General features: G+C 46.8%; 1 protein-coding gene and 1 pseudogene across 6 annotated transcripts in view; one reads left to right on the top strand and one right to left on the bottom strand.

The window, feature by feature from the left end:
• The first annotated feature begins 8635 nt into the window (after positions 1 to 8635).
• The window catches only part of Luzp1 (leucine zipper protein 1), an 81364-nt gene continuing 72289 nt past the window's right edge, over positions 8636 to 17710 (top strand). For 2 of the 6 annotated variants that reach the window (XR_009590549.1, XM_060379284.1), the window contains exon 1: positions 8636 to 8751. The gene's annotated coding sequence lies outside the window, so the exon portion shown is untranslated. The remainder of the gene's footprint in view (positions 8752 to 17710) is intronic. The other 4 variants (XM_021631472.2, XM_021631468.2, XM_021631469.2 and 1 more) reach the window with 3 other exon arrangements.
• LOC110545394 (high mobility group protein B3-like) overlaps positions 9284 to 17710 on the bottom strand; it is a 51730-nt pseudogene continuing 43303 nt past the window's right edge.

Genomic DNA, 17710 nt, shown 5'->3' with positions numbered 1-17710 from the left:
AAGCACATTGCAGCTCACAAAAAAATAAAAATAAAAAAACCTGTAACTAAAGCTCCAGGGGATCTGACACCCTCTTCTGGCCTCAAAGGTACCTGCACTCACACTCACACACACATGCACACACAATTTAAAAAACAAAATGAATCTGAAGAAAAAGAATGAAGTGGAGAGCAACTGAGCGTGTTGACCTCTGGCCTCCACAGCATGTGTGCATAGCTTCCTCTCTGACACACGCACACACAACATTTCCATGTTTTAAAAATCGTGTTTGTCGTGTGCACGGATGCGTGGAGGCCGAACGTCAGCATCCCTCCGCAGTCGCTTACCAACCTGTACTTTGGGAGACAGACTCTCTTAACTGAAACTGAAGCTCATTGGTTTAGTTAAGCTGATTAGCCAATGAGCCTCAGGTATTCGGGTGTTTTGTTTGTCTCTGCCTCCCACTGATAGGGTTACAGGCTTGGGCAGCCACAGCACACAACAGCTTTTTTTTTTTTTTTTTTTTTAATTTTTATTTTATTTTTTTTAGACAAGGTTTCTCTGTGTAGCCCGGGCTGCCCTGGAATTGGCTCTGTAGACCAGGCTGTCCTTGTACTCAGAGATCCGCCTGCCTCTGCCTCCAGAGTGCTGGGATTCGAAGGTGTGCGCCACCAACGCCCAGCTTTTTTGTGGGTCCTAACGATGGCGCGGCAGACGTTTTAAGGATGAGCCCATCTGCCGGCTTTACATTTGCAGTTTAAACCAAACTTTTGTTCACCGGGGAAGGAACTACAGCGAACACCACGACAAGAAACAGTCAGAGAGAGGCAGGATCCTCACTAGTTTTTAAGGTCGTAGAAAGAGTTAGGTAGGATGCCCGTTAGCTTGGGTGCCAGGTTTCGTGGTCTTCTCCAAGATAACGGCTTAGTGCTGAGTTCTGGGTGGGCGTTTGAGGTACTAACAAATGAGATACGGCCGAGGAGGCAGGGTAATGAATGGACCGGCCTGAGGTCCAGAGGCCTGGAGTCAAATTCCTCTCTGAGTTACATGGCTGTAGGGGAAGGAACCCACGTGACCTCTCCGGTTGTCAGATTCCTGCCCCAGTGGGTAAAGTCTGTTGTGACAAGCAGGATGGCTTGAGTTCCAATGGACCCTGTAAGCTGTCCTGGATCCCCGAGCGTAGCCTGGCGCTCGCTCGCCCTGTATCGCTCAGCCTCAGTGTTCTCATCCGAAGGATGGAGTTAACAGGCTGACATCAGGGGCTTGGAATCTGGGATAAGTGTGTGGCCTCCCGCCCGGTTCCAAGGATTGACACACACGCGCGCTCACGCGCACGCACACACACATGCACACACGCACGCGCGCACACACGCACGCACGCACACACCGTGCGTTCCCGGCAGAGGAGGACCCCAGAGTTCCCAGGGACGCGGCTTCCTGGCCGGGTTCCGGGGAAGGAGCTGTGCGCCGCGGGTCCCATCCCCCGGTCAGGAAACGCAGAGAAAGCCAGGAACCCGGCCTGCCAGGCCCCGGGGCCCTCCGCCCCGGCCCTCGGCTGCAGGAAGCTCGCTGGCGGGAACGCCCTGCCCGTGGGTGGGAAGAGCCGGAGCTGCCGCGTCGCCGCGTCCCCGCTGCCGCGAGCTGTCACCGCGCCGCGCGCCCCTTGCCGCAGCCCATCCCTGCGCCAGTGCGGCAGCCGCGTGGCCGCGATCCCGCGGGCGCCGCCGCGCCGGGGTGCGGGGAGGGAGGGAGGGAGGGAGGGAGGGAGGGCGCGCACTCACAGCTCGCTCCTAGGGGGCGACGCGCTTGGGGGACGTGGGTGAGTGGTCCACCGCGTCGCTAGGAAGTTGCCGGAGCCCTTGGCGTTAGGCTCAGGGCTTCTCTGCTCACAACTTTGTGCTTGGCGGCCGGAGATTTAGTTTCTTGAGACCAAATCTCAAGACCTTGAAGAAGCTGCTGTGATGGTCAGACCGTGATCCTTTTTTTTTTTTTTTTTTTTTTTTTCACCAATATGAGCCAAGGAAAAAAAAAGATGGAGGACATGACAGGGCGGTGCTTTCTAGTAGGGCAAGGGCGTTGGAACCAGTCATTCCCAGGCCTAAGTCCCAGCCTTTTCCCCCTCACCAGGTGTGTGGTCTTGAATAGGTTTCTTGAGTAGTCCAGGCCATGGTCTCTTCTTAAAGGAGTCTTCCAGCTCTCCTAGACTCAAGCCCCCACCCTGCATCCCTCTGTCCCTCATAGCATATGGCCTGATTCCTTGTAACACTTACACCGATGTTATTAAACAGTTATTCGGTGCCCCGTCTTTCCACTTCAAAAGTCCCAGAGTGAAGGACCTTTGCTAGAGCAAGCGTGCGAAGCCCTGACACATGTTAAACATTCAGCCATTTGTTGTGAAGTTTAAAGAAAGGGTGAAGGAATGGAGAGAGGCGTGCCAAGCGTTGCATTAAGGGCAGAAAAGCGCCAGAAATGAATAAGCAGCGTTCCATCTCCGAGGAGGTCCCGGACCGGACAGGGAGGGAAACGAAGTGGGTTTGTGCGAGGAAGATGGTTCTAAATGTGTGCTAACAGGGGTTAAACAGTCCTGGAGATAAACACTAATGGGGGCTAGCAGCACGAGGGCCAGAGATGAGTGACACCCAGCCCCTAGAGGGCTGGGATAATGGATTTCATTTCCACTATAACATACGAAGTATTTAATTTGCATAAAGTGTCACCGTATGTGTTTATCCTGAGGAGGGGTGGGGACTGACGAAGTATTTAGTGGCTTGTACCAGCCCTCCCCCCCCTTTTGGAGGTGGGAGGCAGCGCCAAGGAGGGATCCCAAGCCTCACTCACACTAAGCAAGCTGACTACCACTGAGCTCCATCCTGAGCTTCCAGGACTCAGCCCTTGGTTTTACACCACTCTTGGGGTAGGTTCAAATAAATCTGTGGTTTTAGACAAGCAATGTTGCCTCTGTGGCTTTCTTTACCTCTAAGCTGTGTTTCCCCAATCAAAAAAAAAAACAGCAATAGGGCTGAAGAGACGGCTCAGAGGTTAAGAGCACTGGCTGCTCTTCCAAAGGTCCAGAGTTCAATTCCCAGCAACCATAGGGTGGCTCACAACCATCTATAGTGAGATCTGGTGCCCAGTTCCGGTGCGCAAGCACACATAGAGGTAGAATGCTGTATAAATAGTAAAAAAAAAAAAAAAAAACCTTTAAAAAAGAAGAGCGATAAAGGCTTCCTCTAACATGACATAGTTGGTGTGGCACAGTCAATCGTGATTCTTAGCTTATGCTCAAGGGTTCACGGGTGTTTGTGGAATGAGTGAATGAAATGGGTGTAGTATGGGAACTCTGGAACATGAAAGAACTTAGAAAACATGCCGATCAGAGGCAGGTGATTTCATCCCTCCCCACTCTCACTTTCCACGATTCCTGTGAGACTTTGCTCCTTGGCCTCATTCATCATTGCACTATAATTTATTGTTTGCAAACCAACACAGGTGAGCTAACTCCGGCTTGGTTAGCTTTCTTTTTATATATGCTTTTACTGCCTTATTTTCTGATGACAAAGTAATACGTGCTGCTTGTAAAAGAACTGAATTGCAGGAAGATATTATGGGGGAAAATGAAAGTGTGAGTTTAGGCACACAGGACACAAGAGCTGCCAGCTTGCCGTTCTTGGGGTGTGTGGGACATCAGTGTGCAGGCTGATTTTTAGCTGTTAGTATGTCGGGGTATATGGAATGCCCTGGTCTTTTCTAGGTGTGCTCGTGAGGATGTGCCCGGAAGAGATTCGTATTTGAGTCGGTGAAGCTGGTAAGTGGGATAGCTGGGGATTTGTGCCCTCCCCCAACCCTGTACACACACAGTGCCCCCACTACTTGTGTGCCTGTTAAGCATAAAATCTCGGGCCCTGCAGAGGCTCAGCATATGCTCGGCATGGACGGATGGCCCCAGCTCCTAAATTTCGAATCTCAGTTTTTCTCAGGGCTGAAGCTGAAGGAATGGATATATGTTTGCTGGCATCCCGAGTCTTGGCCAAAGAATTCTGTATTTTTTAGAAGCATTTACTGGGACCCTACCAAAAAAATGGGGATGAGCTTTATAGAACTTTTCATTTTGGAAAAGGTGTCTTATGTAGGCGGGGCTGGCTTTGAGCTGATCCTCCTGCCTCTGGAGTGCTGGGATTATAGGCATGTGGTACCACACCCAGATACCTTTGGGATTTTTCTGTGGCACTAAACACAGCTGGCACAGGTACCTCCTGCTAATACGTATTGCGGCTGTAATTTTCATCCGATTTCCTCCCTCTTAGCGTCCAGTCAGGTCTTTTTGGGAAGATTCCTATAAACACACAGACAAAACAAAAGGAATGGGGGAAAATTTCTTCTTCCTATATGTAGGCTAAACACATATTACAAACCACAGGCTTCAAGCACATCTGTGCTCCTGTGGCTTACTCTTTGCAGCAGCTAACCTCACTCGGTACACACCTCCTTCTGCCTGCAGACCTGCTCCTTTTAAGGCTCCTTGAGGACAGGTCTGTTTAGTTCTCTTTCTAGCCCAGAGGCCAATGCATGGGAGACTTATTGGGAGGACATGGTGCTGGGGGTGGGGTGTGTGGCTCAGTAGTAGAGCACTTGCCTAGCATGCATGAAAGCCTGGGTTCAGTTCCCAATAACACACACATACACACACACATACACACACACACACACACACACACACACACACACGAACGCCTGCAAGCCAGAAGAGGGCACCAGATCTCATTCTAAATGGTTGTAAGCCACCATGTGGTTGCTGGGAATTGAACTCAGGGCCTTTGGAAGAACAGCCAGCACTCTTAACCTCTGAGCCATCTCTCCAGCCCTGTTTAAATTTTTTTTTTTTTTTTGTTTGAGACAGGGTTTCTCTGTGTAGCCCTGGCTCTCCTGGAACTTGCTCTGTAGATCAGGCTGGCCTATGAACTCAGAGAGATAGGCCTGCCTCTGCCTCCCAAGTGCTGGGATTAAAGGCCTGTGCCACCACTGCTGGGTGAGTGCTAGGTTTTCAACAGCTCTTCTTTACACTATTTCATTCAATCCACAACAGCCACTGAAGGAGGTAGGCACAGTTTCCATTTTGCAGATGAGAAACTGGAGGCAGAGATTTGGAAGTCTGAGGTTCCATAACTGAAAAACAGAGTTATAATTTGACTCCTGACCTGTCCCATTCCAAAGCTTTTGCCTTGAATGAGTTGTAAGTGATCAATGGCAGGCACCATGACCACTTCAGAGAAATTTCTACCTTTGGACCCTTCCCTGTGAGTGCTTGGCTGTCCTTTCTGAATGGTTTTGGTGCCTTCAGTCAGTGTTAGCAGAGAGGAAAGGCTCTCTCCCTGTCTGAAGCAGTCCTGTGATCATGCTTACTTTTCATGGGAAGTAGCATTTCTGAATCTCTTAGTCTAAAAATAAACCACAGTTTTTAGGGGCCCTTGGGAACTAGCCCAGGCATTTCAGGACAGCTATTTGCCTATCTGCAACACAGGAAATTAATCAGAAAGCCCTTCCCCTCTTCCCACAGGCTGGTGTTCTGGAAATGCCCAGTGCCTTGCTGTGGTTCTTTTGAAAGGCCGTGTTGCAGCTAAGGGCAGCCTAACTCACATCCGTCTCTCTGTGAGGAGGCCTAGAGCAGAAGCAGGACACTCTGCTGCAAGAACCTGCAGGGAGGACTTGCAGCTGTCAGCTGGGAGCTGTGCCAAGACACATGCCCTGGGGCCTGAAGAATCCACCTGGGGTCTGGAGACTGGGGAACTGGTTTCTGTCCTGATGGCCACTTTCAGTAAACCTCTTCCTTATGTTGGACTCTAGAGGTCTTCCCCTGTAAAATGATGGTGAATTTTTCCCTTTCTTTCTTTCTTTTTTTTTTTTTTTGAGACAGGGTTTCTGTGTGTAGCATTGGCTGTCCTGAACTCACTTTGTAGACCAGGCTGGCCTCGAACTCACAGCTATCCACCTGCCTCTGCCTCCTAGAATGCTGGGATTACAAGCGTGCATCACCATGTCCAGCATTTGAGACAGGGTCTTAATGTCATATGGCCCAGTATGGCCTTGAACTCCCGTGATAACAACGCATTCCCGCCAACCTGGTGACTGGGTGGGTCGTCAAAGGACACTGTGTGATGTTCATTAGAAGCTACAAATATCTCTGATAGTGGTAATTTTGAAAAATAAGAATGACAACTGTACTGTTTGTGCCTGGTGCTTTCGATGTAATATCACAGTCATTTTACTTATTATTATTATTTGAAACAGCATCTCACTGTGTGGCCCAGGCTTTACACAACCTCACAGTCCCTCTGAAGTGTTGAAATTACTGACATGTATCACTATGGTTGGCTTATCATAGTTAATGATTAATTAATTAATCTTTGGGTGCTGGGAACTGAACCCAGGACCTTGTGCTATGGTAGGCAAATGCTCTACCACTGAGCTGGTGTTCTAAATCCAGGTTAAATGAGTACCACCAGGACCATATAATTGTTCTCATTTCACAGGTGGAGGGACTGCGGCTCAGTGATGCCTATGAGCTGGGAAATGGGTTTGTGGCATCACGAGTTGAATTTCACAAACGTGTGTGGGTTCTCGTGCCTGGAAATCACTGAGACAGGTGGAAAGTTTAGTTATTTAGAGACAGGGTGTTATGTACCCCAGAATGGCCTCAAACTCACTGTGGTGCTGAGGTTGACCTTAATTTTCTTTCAAAAAACTTTATTGTATGAAATCCCAGGACTTGGTAGGCAGAGGCAGGTGAGTCTCTGAGTTCGAGGCCAGCCTGGTCTACAGAGAAGGATCCAGGACAGCCAGGCCTACACAGAGAAACCCTGTCTCAAAAACAGCAACAACAAACTTTATTTTTTAGTTATTATTATTATTTTTTTTATGTGGAAGATTGTTTTGCTACTATATATGTGTCTGGTGCCTGCAAAGACCAGAAAAGGGCATTAGCTCTCTCTCAGAACTGTAGCTGCAGGTTGTTGTGAGCTGTGGGGGCTGGGAACTAAACCTGGGTCCTCTGAAAAATGCCCTAACCACTATGCAATCTACCCAGCGCTGAATGTGGAAAAAAAATTTTTTTTTTGAGATAGGATTTTCATTATATTATATAACTCTAGCTGTCCTGGAACTCCCTACGTAGACCAGGCTGGTCTCAGACTCACAGAGCTCTGCCTGCCTCTGCCTCCCAAACGTTGGGGTTAAAGACTTCTGTGTGCCGCCATGCCAGGCCCTGAATTCCTGCTGAGTGCTGGAATTACAGGTGTGGGCTACCACATCAGTCTATGAGCTGATTAAAGCCAGGAGGACACCGTGCATACAGACAAATGCTCTTCGAACTGAAGTATATCTCCAGCCCCAAAGGGTACTCCAGGCTGGTGGTCCTCCTGTCTCATCTTCTTCAGTATTTGCCTATCAGCATGCGTGGCCAGACTGGCTTTATTATTCATTTATTTACTTATTTGTTTTTCGAGACAGGGTTTTTTTCTGTGAAGCCCTGGCTATCCTGGAACTTGCTCTGTAGACCAGGCTGGCCTCGAACTCACAAAGATCCGCCTGCCTCTTCCTCCCGAGCATGAGCACCACCCAGCTGACTGGCATTACTCTTTTAAAAGGCGCGTTCTCTTACTCAGCCCAGCTTGTCTGGGACTACTACTGCACCTCCCTCCTGAGCGCTGGGATCACAGGCATATGCCACCGCCACACCCAACTGGACAAAGTTATAATGTGTCCGTGGCCCTGTGAGAGCTCAAGCCAATGCCTTGAGGTCGAGGTCCTGAGAGCCTAGGGGGTTGGCTTTTGCCTGGGGGAAGCTAGGAGGACATGCCCAGGAGATGAGGTGAGGAGGAAAGAGATGAGCAAAGGGCCAGATGTGGGAAAGCAGTGGGTGTGCTGAAGGAAGTCTGGGTAAACTTTGCAGTGTGTGCACGTGTGTGTGTGTGTGTGTGTGTGTGTGTGTGTAGGTAGGTAGGAAGTGCGCATACCAGGCCACGGATTTGGCCTCTGTTCCATAGGCAATAAAGAGCTTACACAAGAGGCGTCTCCAGAGACCAACCATACTGCGGCAGTCAGAGAGGAAGCAGCTCCTAGCCCATCTGTGTCCCGGCTTGTGCGGACTGCTGGGTGCCAGCGCGTGGGAGGGCGATTCTCTTGGGGGTGGGTCCTTAGCCACCTTCAAAAGTCCTTTTCCCCCTTCTCCGGGCCCTTGCCTGGCCACCACCGATTCCCATTTTAAAGAAGGAGAAATGCAAGATGAGAAAGGACTTTCCTGGCAGCGCCTGAGGAATGAATGTGGAGGTAGTGAGACTAGAACTCATGACCTCAGAGCCGCGCCCAAGACTCTTCTCCACGCTCCCGGAGTAACCGTGGAGTGGTTACTCCTTTTCAGGCCCTAATCTCTTTGCATGGATGATCTCACTGCACCCTCGCAAGGCTACTGGGAGCGTCCCTTTTAAATCCAGCCTGGCCTTCTTTCGGAGCCTAGCCCAGATCCTGGGCACCGCAGCGAGGAAGGCAATGAAAACTTGGCTGGGTTCAAACCCTGGGCTTGGAAGTGGGAGGTTGGGGGGGGGGAGGGAGAAGGAAGCTCCGTGGGGGCGTGGCCCGGCCTCCGCCCCGCCCCCAGAGCGTGACGCCACACAAGGCCCCGCCCCTCATTGTCAGTCCGGGGAGCCTGAGCAGGCGCCGGCCGCCGGGAGCGGAGCGCCGGATCCTTCGGCGGCGGGAGCGCGGGCCGGAGCCGCTGAGGTGAGGCGGCGGCGGGAGTGCAGCCGGCCGGGCGGCCCGCGGGCCGGGCTTGCGCGTCGGGGTCGTGGGGAGGGCTCGGCCGGCGAGCCCCGGAGTCGGCGGGGAGTGCGCGCGGCTTCTGGAAGCGGAGCCGGGCAGGGGAGGTCTCCGGCGGGCCAGCCCGGGAGAGTGTGGCCGGAGTTGGAGGGAGAGACTCGGAGGGTTTTTTTTTCCTTCCCCTGAGGAGGGGGAGGGAGGTTTCTGAGGGGCCGGAGGAGCCGCCGGGCGAGGGCGAGCGCGGCCGCGGCGGCCCGGGAGGCGTCGGGGTGCTCCGGGCTCGGCGGGGCGGCCGGCCGGGGAGGAAGGAAGTGAGCGGACAGGAAGGGCCGCGGCCGGCGTGCGGGACGCGGCGCGCGGGGGACGCGGGGGAGGCCCCGGGGCGTGCGCTCCCGCCGGCGCGCGGCTCCGTCTCGCGGCCGGAGCGCCGCGGCCCGGGAAGGAATTCGAGGCATTCGCTTTGTTTAAGTTGCCAGTCGACAGTCCCGAGGACTAATTAATGGTGGAATCCGCAGGGGCGCCCGGGCCGCCGCCGGCCCCCGCCCGCCGCCGCGGAGAACTTTCCGCAGCGCGCACCCCGCCCCGCGGCCCGCCGGGGAAGGGAGCCATGGCTTCCCGAAGCGCAGGAATGAAGTGCGGTTTCGGGAGCCGCTTTTTTTTTTTTTCTTTTTCGGCCTGCGGCTGGCCGGCCGACGAGCGAGGGGGGTGGGGGGAGCCGGCGCGGCGGGGCGGGGGGCTTCGGCTGCCCGGTGGGGACCCCTCCGAGGTGCCTGCGGTCCCTGTTAATTACCTCGCGGGAGCCTGCGCCGGCCGAGGGAGACCCATCTTGCTTCGGAGCATCTGTTTCTTCATCGCGTCAGCCCCTTTCCTAACACTGCAGAGCTTGTTGCGGCTTGTTTCGGAAATGCCGAGGCGGGTGCTCACACTTCGGGGTGGGAGAGGGGAAGAGAGCAGGCCATACCCCCCGCCCCCCTTCACACACCTCAAAAAAAAAAAAAAAAAAAAAAAATCTCCGCAGTGTGCTTTCCCGAGGAGCTTGCAGATTCTCTGTCGCACCTTCTCCACTGACTTGAATGACCTTGGAGGAAAGAATTATGCCTCTGAGCGCCTCGTGGTGGCTTTTCTGTCCATTGAGGGGGAAAAAATACTCTCTGGACCTCCCTGCCTTTTGGGGGATATTTTTGAGAGCTGAGGTTTGTCCAGCGTTTTCTTTTTTACCAACTGCTGTGGTTCTGGCTTAACTATCTGGACTGGTGACAGAGCCGGGAAGAATTCAGATCACCTAGGAAGATTTAGCAACCCCTTTCCAAAAGGCTATTTCCTTTTGGAAAATCTGTACAGTGTGTTCCAGATTGCTCTGTCACTCTGTGTGCAGCTTTGGTGGCATTTGTGTGGTTAAATTTTATAACCCCCATAGAAAATTCTTCTCTTGTTAGAAATAATTGTTTTGCACAGAATTTCCCCTTGGGGCAGATTAAGGTTTTGCTCAATTTGCTCAGAAGAATTTTCCAGGTTTCTAAAATTAAATCACTTTTCTAAACATAGCAACTAAAGTTTTAAAAGCTAGAAATAGTGGGATGGATAAGGAATGGATTGGACTATGAAGGCAGGAAGTAATAGTTTGACAGCTGACCACCCACCGGTAACATGGATTTCAGAAAGATTTATTTATTTAATTGTGTCCCTGTGTATGGGAATGTTCACATGAATTCAGGTGCTCTCTCAGGATTGACTCCCCCCCCCCCCGAGTTTTCATTCATAGGCAGTTATGGTTGGGAGGTGCCTGACTTGTGTGCTGGAAACCGAACTTTGGTCTACTGGAAGAGCAAGAAGGGCTCTTAAACATTTTGCCCTCTCTCCAGCTCCTGTAACACGGATTGGTAATTGGCCTTCCTTGTTTTTTGTTTGTTTTGTTTTTTTGTTTTTGTTTTTAAGCCTGAAGACCAAGAAAGGGAATTAGTTATGGCGAGTATATTATTTAGTCCTCTCAACAAGTCTGAACTGCTAGTTGAGCAAATGGAAGGTCAGAGTGTAAAAGTGACAAGTCCAAGCTCATGCATAACCCCAGTAAGAAGTGGCACTGGAATTCAACACCAAGTTAGTGTGGAAGGTCCACAGTTAAATCCACTATGCATGCTCCCTCAGGAATGGAAAGCTTTAGTTTCTACGTTTTTGAATCAGCCCACTGTGTCACTGTGGACCCAGTAAAAACACTCATGTATTTTACAATAAATAGGCTTCTTCCAGAGTGTTGTCAGTATACTTTGGAGGTGTGATGTGTTTGGTACAAAGACCATATGAAAATATGTGCTGTATACAATAAGTGCTTAATGTTTTGCTAGTGTCGGAGACATTTGTATTAGAACAATGGATATGTAAGCTGATGACATATTTCATCTGTATAACGGAAGCTGGCAGAAAGGTGCAGTGACCCTGCAGTGGAAGCCACCATTAAGCTGACATTCAGGATCCAAAAGTTGAAACTTTTTCATCTAACAGTTTGGGGACAGTACCAACTCGGTAAAGCACACTGCTTGTAGGACTCAGCTAATTTAACCTGAAGGATTTGTTACAAATTTTGATGCACATAATAATAAATTTATTTGCTGAATTCATATGTTATACATAGTTTATTTATGATCTAATTGGCCAGTGTTAGGTGTATAGTTTGGGCCTTGGCAAAGGAATAGTGTATGGTTGTGAAATCACTACTACTTTTATTCTTTTAAACTTTTTTTAAAAAAAGGAATTACTAACACATTAATACCAAGGAAGTTTAGGAGGTTTCTGTGCTTAGCTTTTATACTCTGAGATCAGAGTGAATACTAAGGAGTCTGTATGCCAACTTGGTAGGAAATAGAGAAACCTTTAATATTTAATGGTGAGCATTTTCCTTTGAAATGGTTGCTTGTATACATATTAAATGCTTAAAATATTATATTAAAATGATTTATTTTTATTCTCATGTGTATTGTTGTTTGACTGGCATGTATATCTTTGTGAGGATTTGGGTCTTCTGGAACTGGAATTACAAACAGCTGTGAGCTACCATGTGGGTGTTGAAATTGAACCCCAGGTCGTCTGGAAAAGTAACCAGTACTTTTAACTGCTGGGCCATCTCTCCAGCCCTTTAAAGTGTTATAGTAACATAACATGTCCGCATAAGACTTAAGAGTGGGGACCCTGTGTAATGGTGAAAGCCTTCCCACATGTAACAGATTTATCCTTAATGTTAATCTCTGACTTATTTTAGCCAAAATTATAAAAAGGAGAAGGATATATTAGGCAGAAATTATGGCTTGCTAGGAAGACATCTGATTTTTTTCTTTCTTCTTATACTTTCCTTGAGTCATTGAATTTGACTCAGTTGCATTGGCTCATATCTGTCTTACGAAATGCTAAAAACCTTTCCTGAAGAACTTCTAGAATCAAGAAGAAGCCACATTTCTATTTCTTTTTTTTTTTAAAGGTTTATTTATTTTATTTATATGAGTGTTCTGTCTGCATTTACATCTCTGAGAAGAGGGAATCAGTTCACATTGCAGATGGTTGTGAGCCACCATGTGTTTGCTGGGAATTGAACTCATGACCTTTGGAAGGGCAGACAGTGCTCTTAACTGCTGAGCCATCTCTCCAGCCCACATTTCTTTTTCTTATCCCATCTTTCTCTCTCTTTGGTTTCTTGAGACAGGGTTTCTCTGTAGCCTTGGCTGTCCTGGAACTCACTTTGTAGACCAGGCTTCAAGACCTGCCTCTGCCTCCCAAGTGCCAGGATTAAAGGCATGTGCCACTGCCCAGCCCTTTCTCTCTTCCTTAATTTATTTCTGTTGTACAATCCTTCATTCCCATCTGTGAATTTTCTAAGAGTGGAAACTCTTGTTAGCATCAACTATTGTCCCTCCCTCCATATACTATTAGGAAATAATAATTAAATTAAAATACCCTTCAGACTACTCAATGTTTTGGGTGACTGTAGGGAGAAAATTACAGTAGCTTACTTCATAGTTAAGAAGTGGTTATTATCCTTATTTTATACACAAGGGAGCTGAGCTCAGTGCAGTTACTGCCAGACCCTGTGAGGGACAGACCATATGTTTGAGGTCTGGCAGGTTGATCTTTATTTCATTATTCCTTATTTCATTATATGATGTATTGTTGGGGGTATCTCAAAGAACAAACTTTAAGTTACTATATTAAAAACTGAGCTACAGGGGCTGGAGAAATGGCTCAGTGGTTTAGAGCACTGCCTGCTCTTCCAAAGGATCCAGGTTCAATTCCCAGCACCCACATGGCAGCTCACAACTGTCTGTAACTCCAGGTCCAGAGAGTCTGATACCTTCGTTACCAAAATAAAATTAAACGAACTATTAAAAAATTGAGCTACAATATAGCGGGCATGCTGCTGTTGTTTTCATGTATTCTTTTAGTTCTTAGTGATATCTCAGTGCTGATGAATTTGTAGCTCTTCTTTTATTGCACAATTCCCTTCCTATACTCAGCATTTATTCTTTTAAAATATAGTACGTATTATTTATTTACTGTTTGAGCCACTCCTTCCCTTTGTATATGATCCAAAGTTTCCATCCCTTTAGTTTGTTATTCAAGAATGTCATACTTGGCCCCTCTCTTTTTTATCTGGACAGTCTTATTTAATTTGAGTTTTGAGACAGGGTCTCCTATAGCCCAGGCTGATCTCAGTCTCTCTGTGTAGCTGAGGAAATAATTGTGTGTGTTGCAGAGGATTGCATATGGTGGGTAAGTATTCTGCCAATTTTTTCCTTTTTTCTTTTTTTAAATGAATCTTAGGCTGGCCTTGAACTCATAAGTATCCTCCTGCCTCAGTTGTCTGAGTACTAGAATTATAGAGCTATAGACATGTACCACCATGCTCTGACCAAGTCGTGTGTGTGTGTGTGTGTGTGTGTGTGTATCATGGGGAGCTGTCCGTATGAATTGTACAAAGTCCAAAAGAAAATGTTGGATCCCTTGGAGCTGGAGTTACAGGCACTTGTGAAACCCCTTTTGTGTGTTTGTTGTTGTTTGTTGTCCGTTTTTGAAGAGAGGGTAGCATTGGCTGTCCTAGACTCGCTTTGTAGACCAGGCTGGCCACAGTGATCCACCTGTTTCTGCCTTTTGGAGTTCTAAGATAAAAAAAGGCACGTGCTACCACTCTGGCACCCCTGGCTTTTTAAGTTGGTGCTGGGATCTGAACTCTGGTCCTCATGATTGTTTAACAACCGCTCTTCTTTTTATCCTTTTAAATTATTTTTAAAAATGACTTCATCCCTTCTCTGCTCAGGAAGAGTTTTTTTTGTTTTTGTTTTTTTCCTCCTTCAGACAGGGTTTCAGACAATTCTGGCTGTCTCGGAGCTCTCTTTGCCGACGTTGAACTCGCAGATTCACCTGCCTTTGCCTCCCAGTGTGCCTGAGCCTATGTAGAGTATCAGGGATAATGTCTTATCACCCAGTCTTGTTAGTCCTTTCCCGTTATTCCCTAATACTGGCTTCTGTTGCTTTTCTTCATAGAACCTATTACGGTTTATAATGATACACCTGCTTGTGTGATTATTATCTGTCTTCCTGCTCACTCCATAGGAGCAAAGAAGTCATTTGTTTTGTTTTTGAATGTATCCTTAATACCCAGCACAGTATGACATGTAGTAATTAATAAATATTTAGTGATTATACTCTAAAGGTAGCACCTTTGTATCATCTTTTTTTTTGTGTTTGTTTTTTTTCTCTATCCGTCTCTCTCTTGGTTTTTCAAGACAGGGTTTCTTTGTTCCTAGTTGTTCTGGAACTCATAGACCAGGCTGGCCTTGAACTTAGAGATCCAACTGCCTCTTCTCCTCTCCCGAGTGCTGGGATTTAAGGTGTGCACCACCACTGGCCACCACCAACCACCACTTGGCACTGTTTTACTCCTTAAATATTTTCTATTCTAAAAGAATCAGCTGTTTCTTTTCATTGCTGTTATCCTGAGTTTGTCATAGTAAATTTATTGTCTCCTGTGCTAGTAAACTAGATGGTTCGGCAGGCAGTGTGTTTATTACTAAGCTAACAGCCCGCGTCTGCTTTGAGACCCATGTGGTGGAAGGAGAGAAACAGTTTACAAGTTGTCCTTTGACCTCCACATGTGTGCACACACATACATGCAAAAAAGTGAATAAGTAAGAATGTGATAAAAGTGTAAAAATGCATTTTCTATATGGTATTGTTATTGATATTCTTTATATTCTTATCAAATCATTTTGGTTATGTTAATCCTATTGGATCAAAAGCTTCTTTTTCAAATATGTAAAACTTTTTTTTTTAAAAGATTACATTTAGCTTGGTATGGTGGTACATGACTATTAAAGCACTCAGGAGGCAGAGGCAGGTGGATCTCTTGTGAGTTTGAGGCCAGCCTGGTCTATATAGTGAGTCCAGAACAGCCAGAGCTACACAGAGAAACCCTGTCTTGAAAAGCAAAACAAATTACACTTACTGTGTCTGTGTTTGCCTGCACACATTTGTATGCCAGAGTATATGTATGGAGGGCAGAAAACAACTTGGGGGTATATTTCTTCCTTTGGGTCCTGGGGCTCAAACTCAGGTGTCTGGCTTAGTACCACTGACCCATTTTGCTGTTCTCTCGAAGGGAAAAATAAAGAAACAAAAAAACAAGCCCAAACCAAAAACATTTATTTATTGGTTTTGCTCATTTATTTATTGATTATGCTCATGTGAAAAAAATATTAAAAAACAAAACATCATTTACTGTGTATGTCTTATATGCTCGTGTGATGTGTGTGTCTAGGACTGCATGTCACAATGCATGTGTGGAGGTCAGAGGACAACTTTGTGGAGTTGGCTTTCTCTTCCACCTTTATGTGGTTTTCAGGGATCTAATTCAGGTCACCAGGCAGCAGGCACCTTTACCCACGTAGTCATCTTGCTGGTCCTCTCAAAAATATTGTAGCTGTATGGCTAATACTTGACATATTTTTGGTTAACTTACTAGCTTATATCTTTTAAAATTATTTTTATTTTATTTATTAAAATGCATTCTTTTTTAAAAATTTATCTGCCTTTATTTTATTTGCATTAGTGCTTTGCCTGAACATATGTCTATGGGAGAGTGTCAGATTATGGAGTTACAGACAGTTGTGAGCTGCTGCCATGTAGATGCTGGGATTTGAACCCAGGTCCTCTGGAAGAGCAGTCAGCCATTAACTGCTGCTGAACCATCTCTCCAGTCTCCTTACTTTATTCTTTAATGTTTCTGTGTGTCAGTGTTCCAACATGCATGCAGGTGATCTTAAAGGCCAGAAGGGGGTATGTAACACCTTATAGCTGGGGTTACAGGCAGTTTTGAGTTTTCTGTCATCAGAACTGGTAGCCATAGTCTGATCCTCTGGAAGAGCAGCTAACAGTCTTAACTGCTGAGCCATTGTTTCAGCCCCCATATGAGCTTATATTTTAATTGCCTAATTTGATAAGAAATTTGCGTTCAGAAGTTGTTTGTATTATTTATTAGTCCTCTGATCATTTCACTGAGCATCACACACTAGGTCCACAGTAAGGGCTGTTTTTGTGTATGTGCATCATTTAGAAAGCACAGCATGGGATGTCTTTCTGTATTCATCTCCCTTTTTTTTTTTTTTTTCGAGGCAAGTTTTCTTACTGAACTTGGTACTCAGTGATTGGCTAGACTGGCTGGTCAGCAAACTTTTGGGATCTGCTTTCTGTCTCTTTCTCCCACTTAGGCTGGTTTACCTTCTCAGCTTCTGTGTGGGTGCTGGGGACCTGAACCCAAACTCCATAGCAGCAGCTTTGCCCACTAAGACATCTCACTAGCTCCTACTTTTTATTTTCTGTATCCAGGCTGGCCTACAGTATGCAGTTTTCCTGCCCCTACCTTCTAAGTGCTGAGGTCACAGGCATGCTTTACCACATATTTCACTACATTTGCCTTCAGTAGATTGAGCATTTTCAAAACTGCTTATGTGTAGGTATCAATTAATATGGATTTTTGAAAAAAAATAAATTTATTTTTATTTCATGTGCATTGGTGTTCTGCGAATATGTGTATTTGTGTGAAGCATCAGATCCCCGGGAACTGGAGTTACAGACAGCTGTGAGCTGCCATGTAGGTGCTGGGAATTGAACCTGGGTCATCTGGATGAGCAGCCAGTGCTCTTAACTGCTAAGCCATCTCTCCAGCCCCTGGATTTCTTTTTTTTTTTTTTTTTTTTTTTTAAACTAGATTTCTACATAATATTTTCTTTAGTCCAAAAGGTAGGAGTGCACTGAGAGCATCAAGTATAGACTGTTATGGTCTGAAAGTTCACAAGGTCAGTCCTGCTGCCACAAAGCACATGTTCCTTTGAAACCCATTGCTGGTGAAGAGCTAAACAGAGCTTCTACTGGGAAAGGTGCTTGGTCTCTGCTTTGAGAGGCTATCTGATTGGAATCATTAACAGAAATGAGTTACCATGTAGTATCCCATTTCAATTATTTTTTAATTATTATTATTATTTTTTAGTTTTTGAGACAGGGTTTCTCTGTGTAGCCTAGACTCTCCTGGATTCGCTTTGTAGACCAAGCTGGCCTCAAACTCCGAGCAATCTGCCTCCCTTCGATTAATATTTTATTGGTCCTGTTGATAATGAAAATTCTGAGCTCTTGAATGTTGTGACATATGCTTGTAATCTCAAAACTGGGATTGGTGTGGAGGCTGAAATGTGAATTACGATTTTAATGTCTAGCTTGGGCTATATGATGAGGCTGTGTCTCCAAACAACAACAACAACAACAACAACAACAAAAAAAAAACCAACAACAAAAAACAAGGACTAGGAGATGTCTCAATGGATTAAGTAATTGTCATACAAGTATGTGGCACTGAGTTCAGATCCCCAGAACCTATATAAAGTCTGGC

This window comes from Meriones unguiculatus, chromosome 3 (genome assembly GCF_030254825.1).
Source record: "Meriones unguiculatus strain TT.TT164.6M chromosome 3, Bangor_MerUng_6.1, whole genome shotgun sequence".
Lineage (NCBI taxonomy): Eukaryota > Metazoa > Chordata > Mammalia > Rodentia > Muridae > Meriones > Meriones unguiculatus.
The sequence above is the reverse complement of the archived record's forward strand: the minus strand, read 5'-3'. Positions and strand labels throughout refer to the sequence as shown.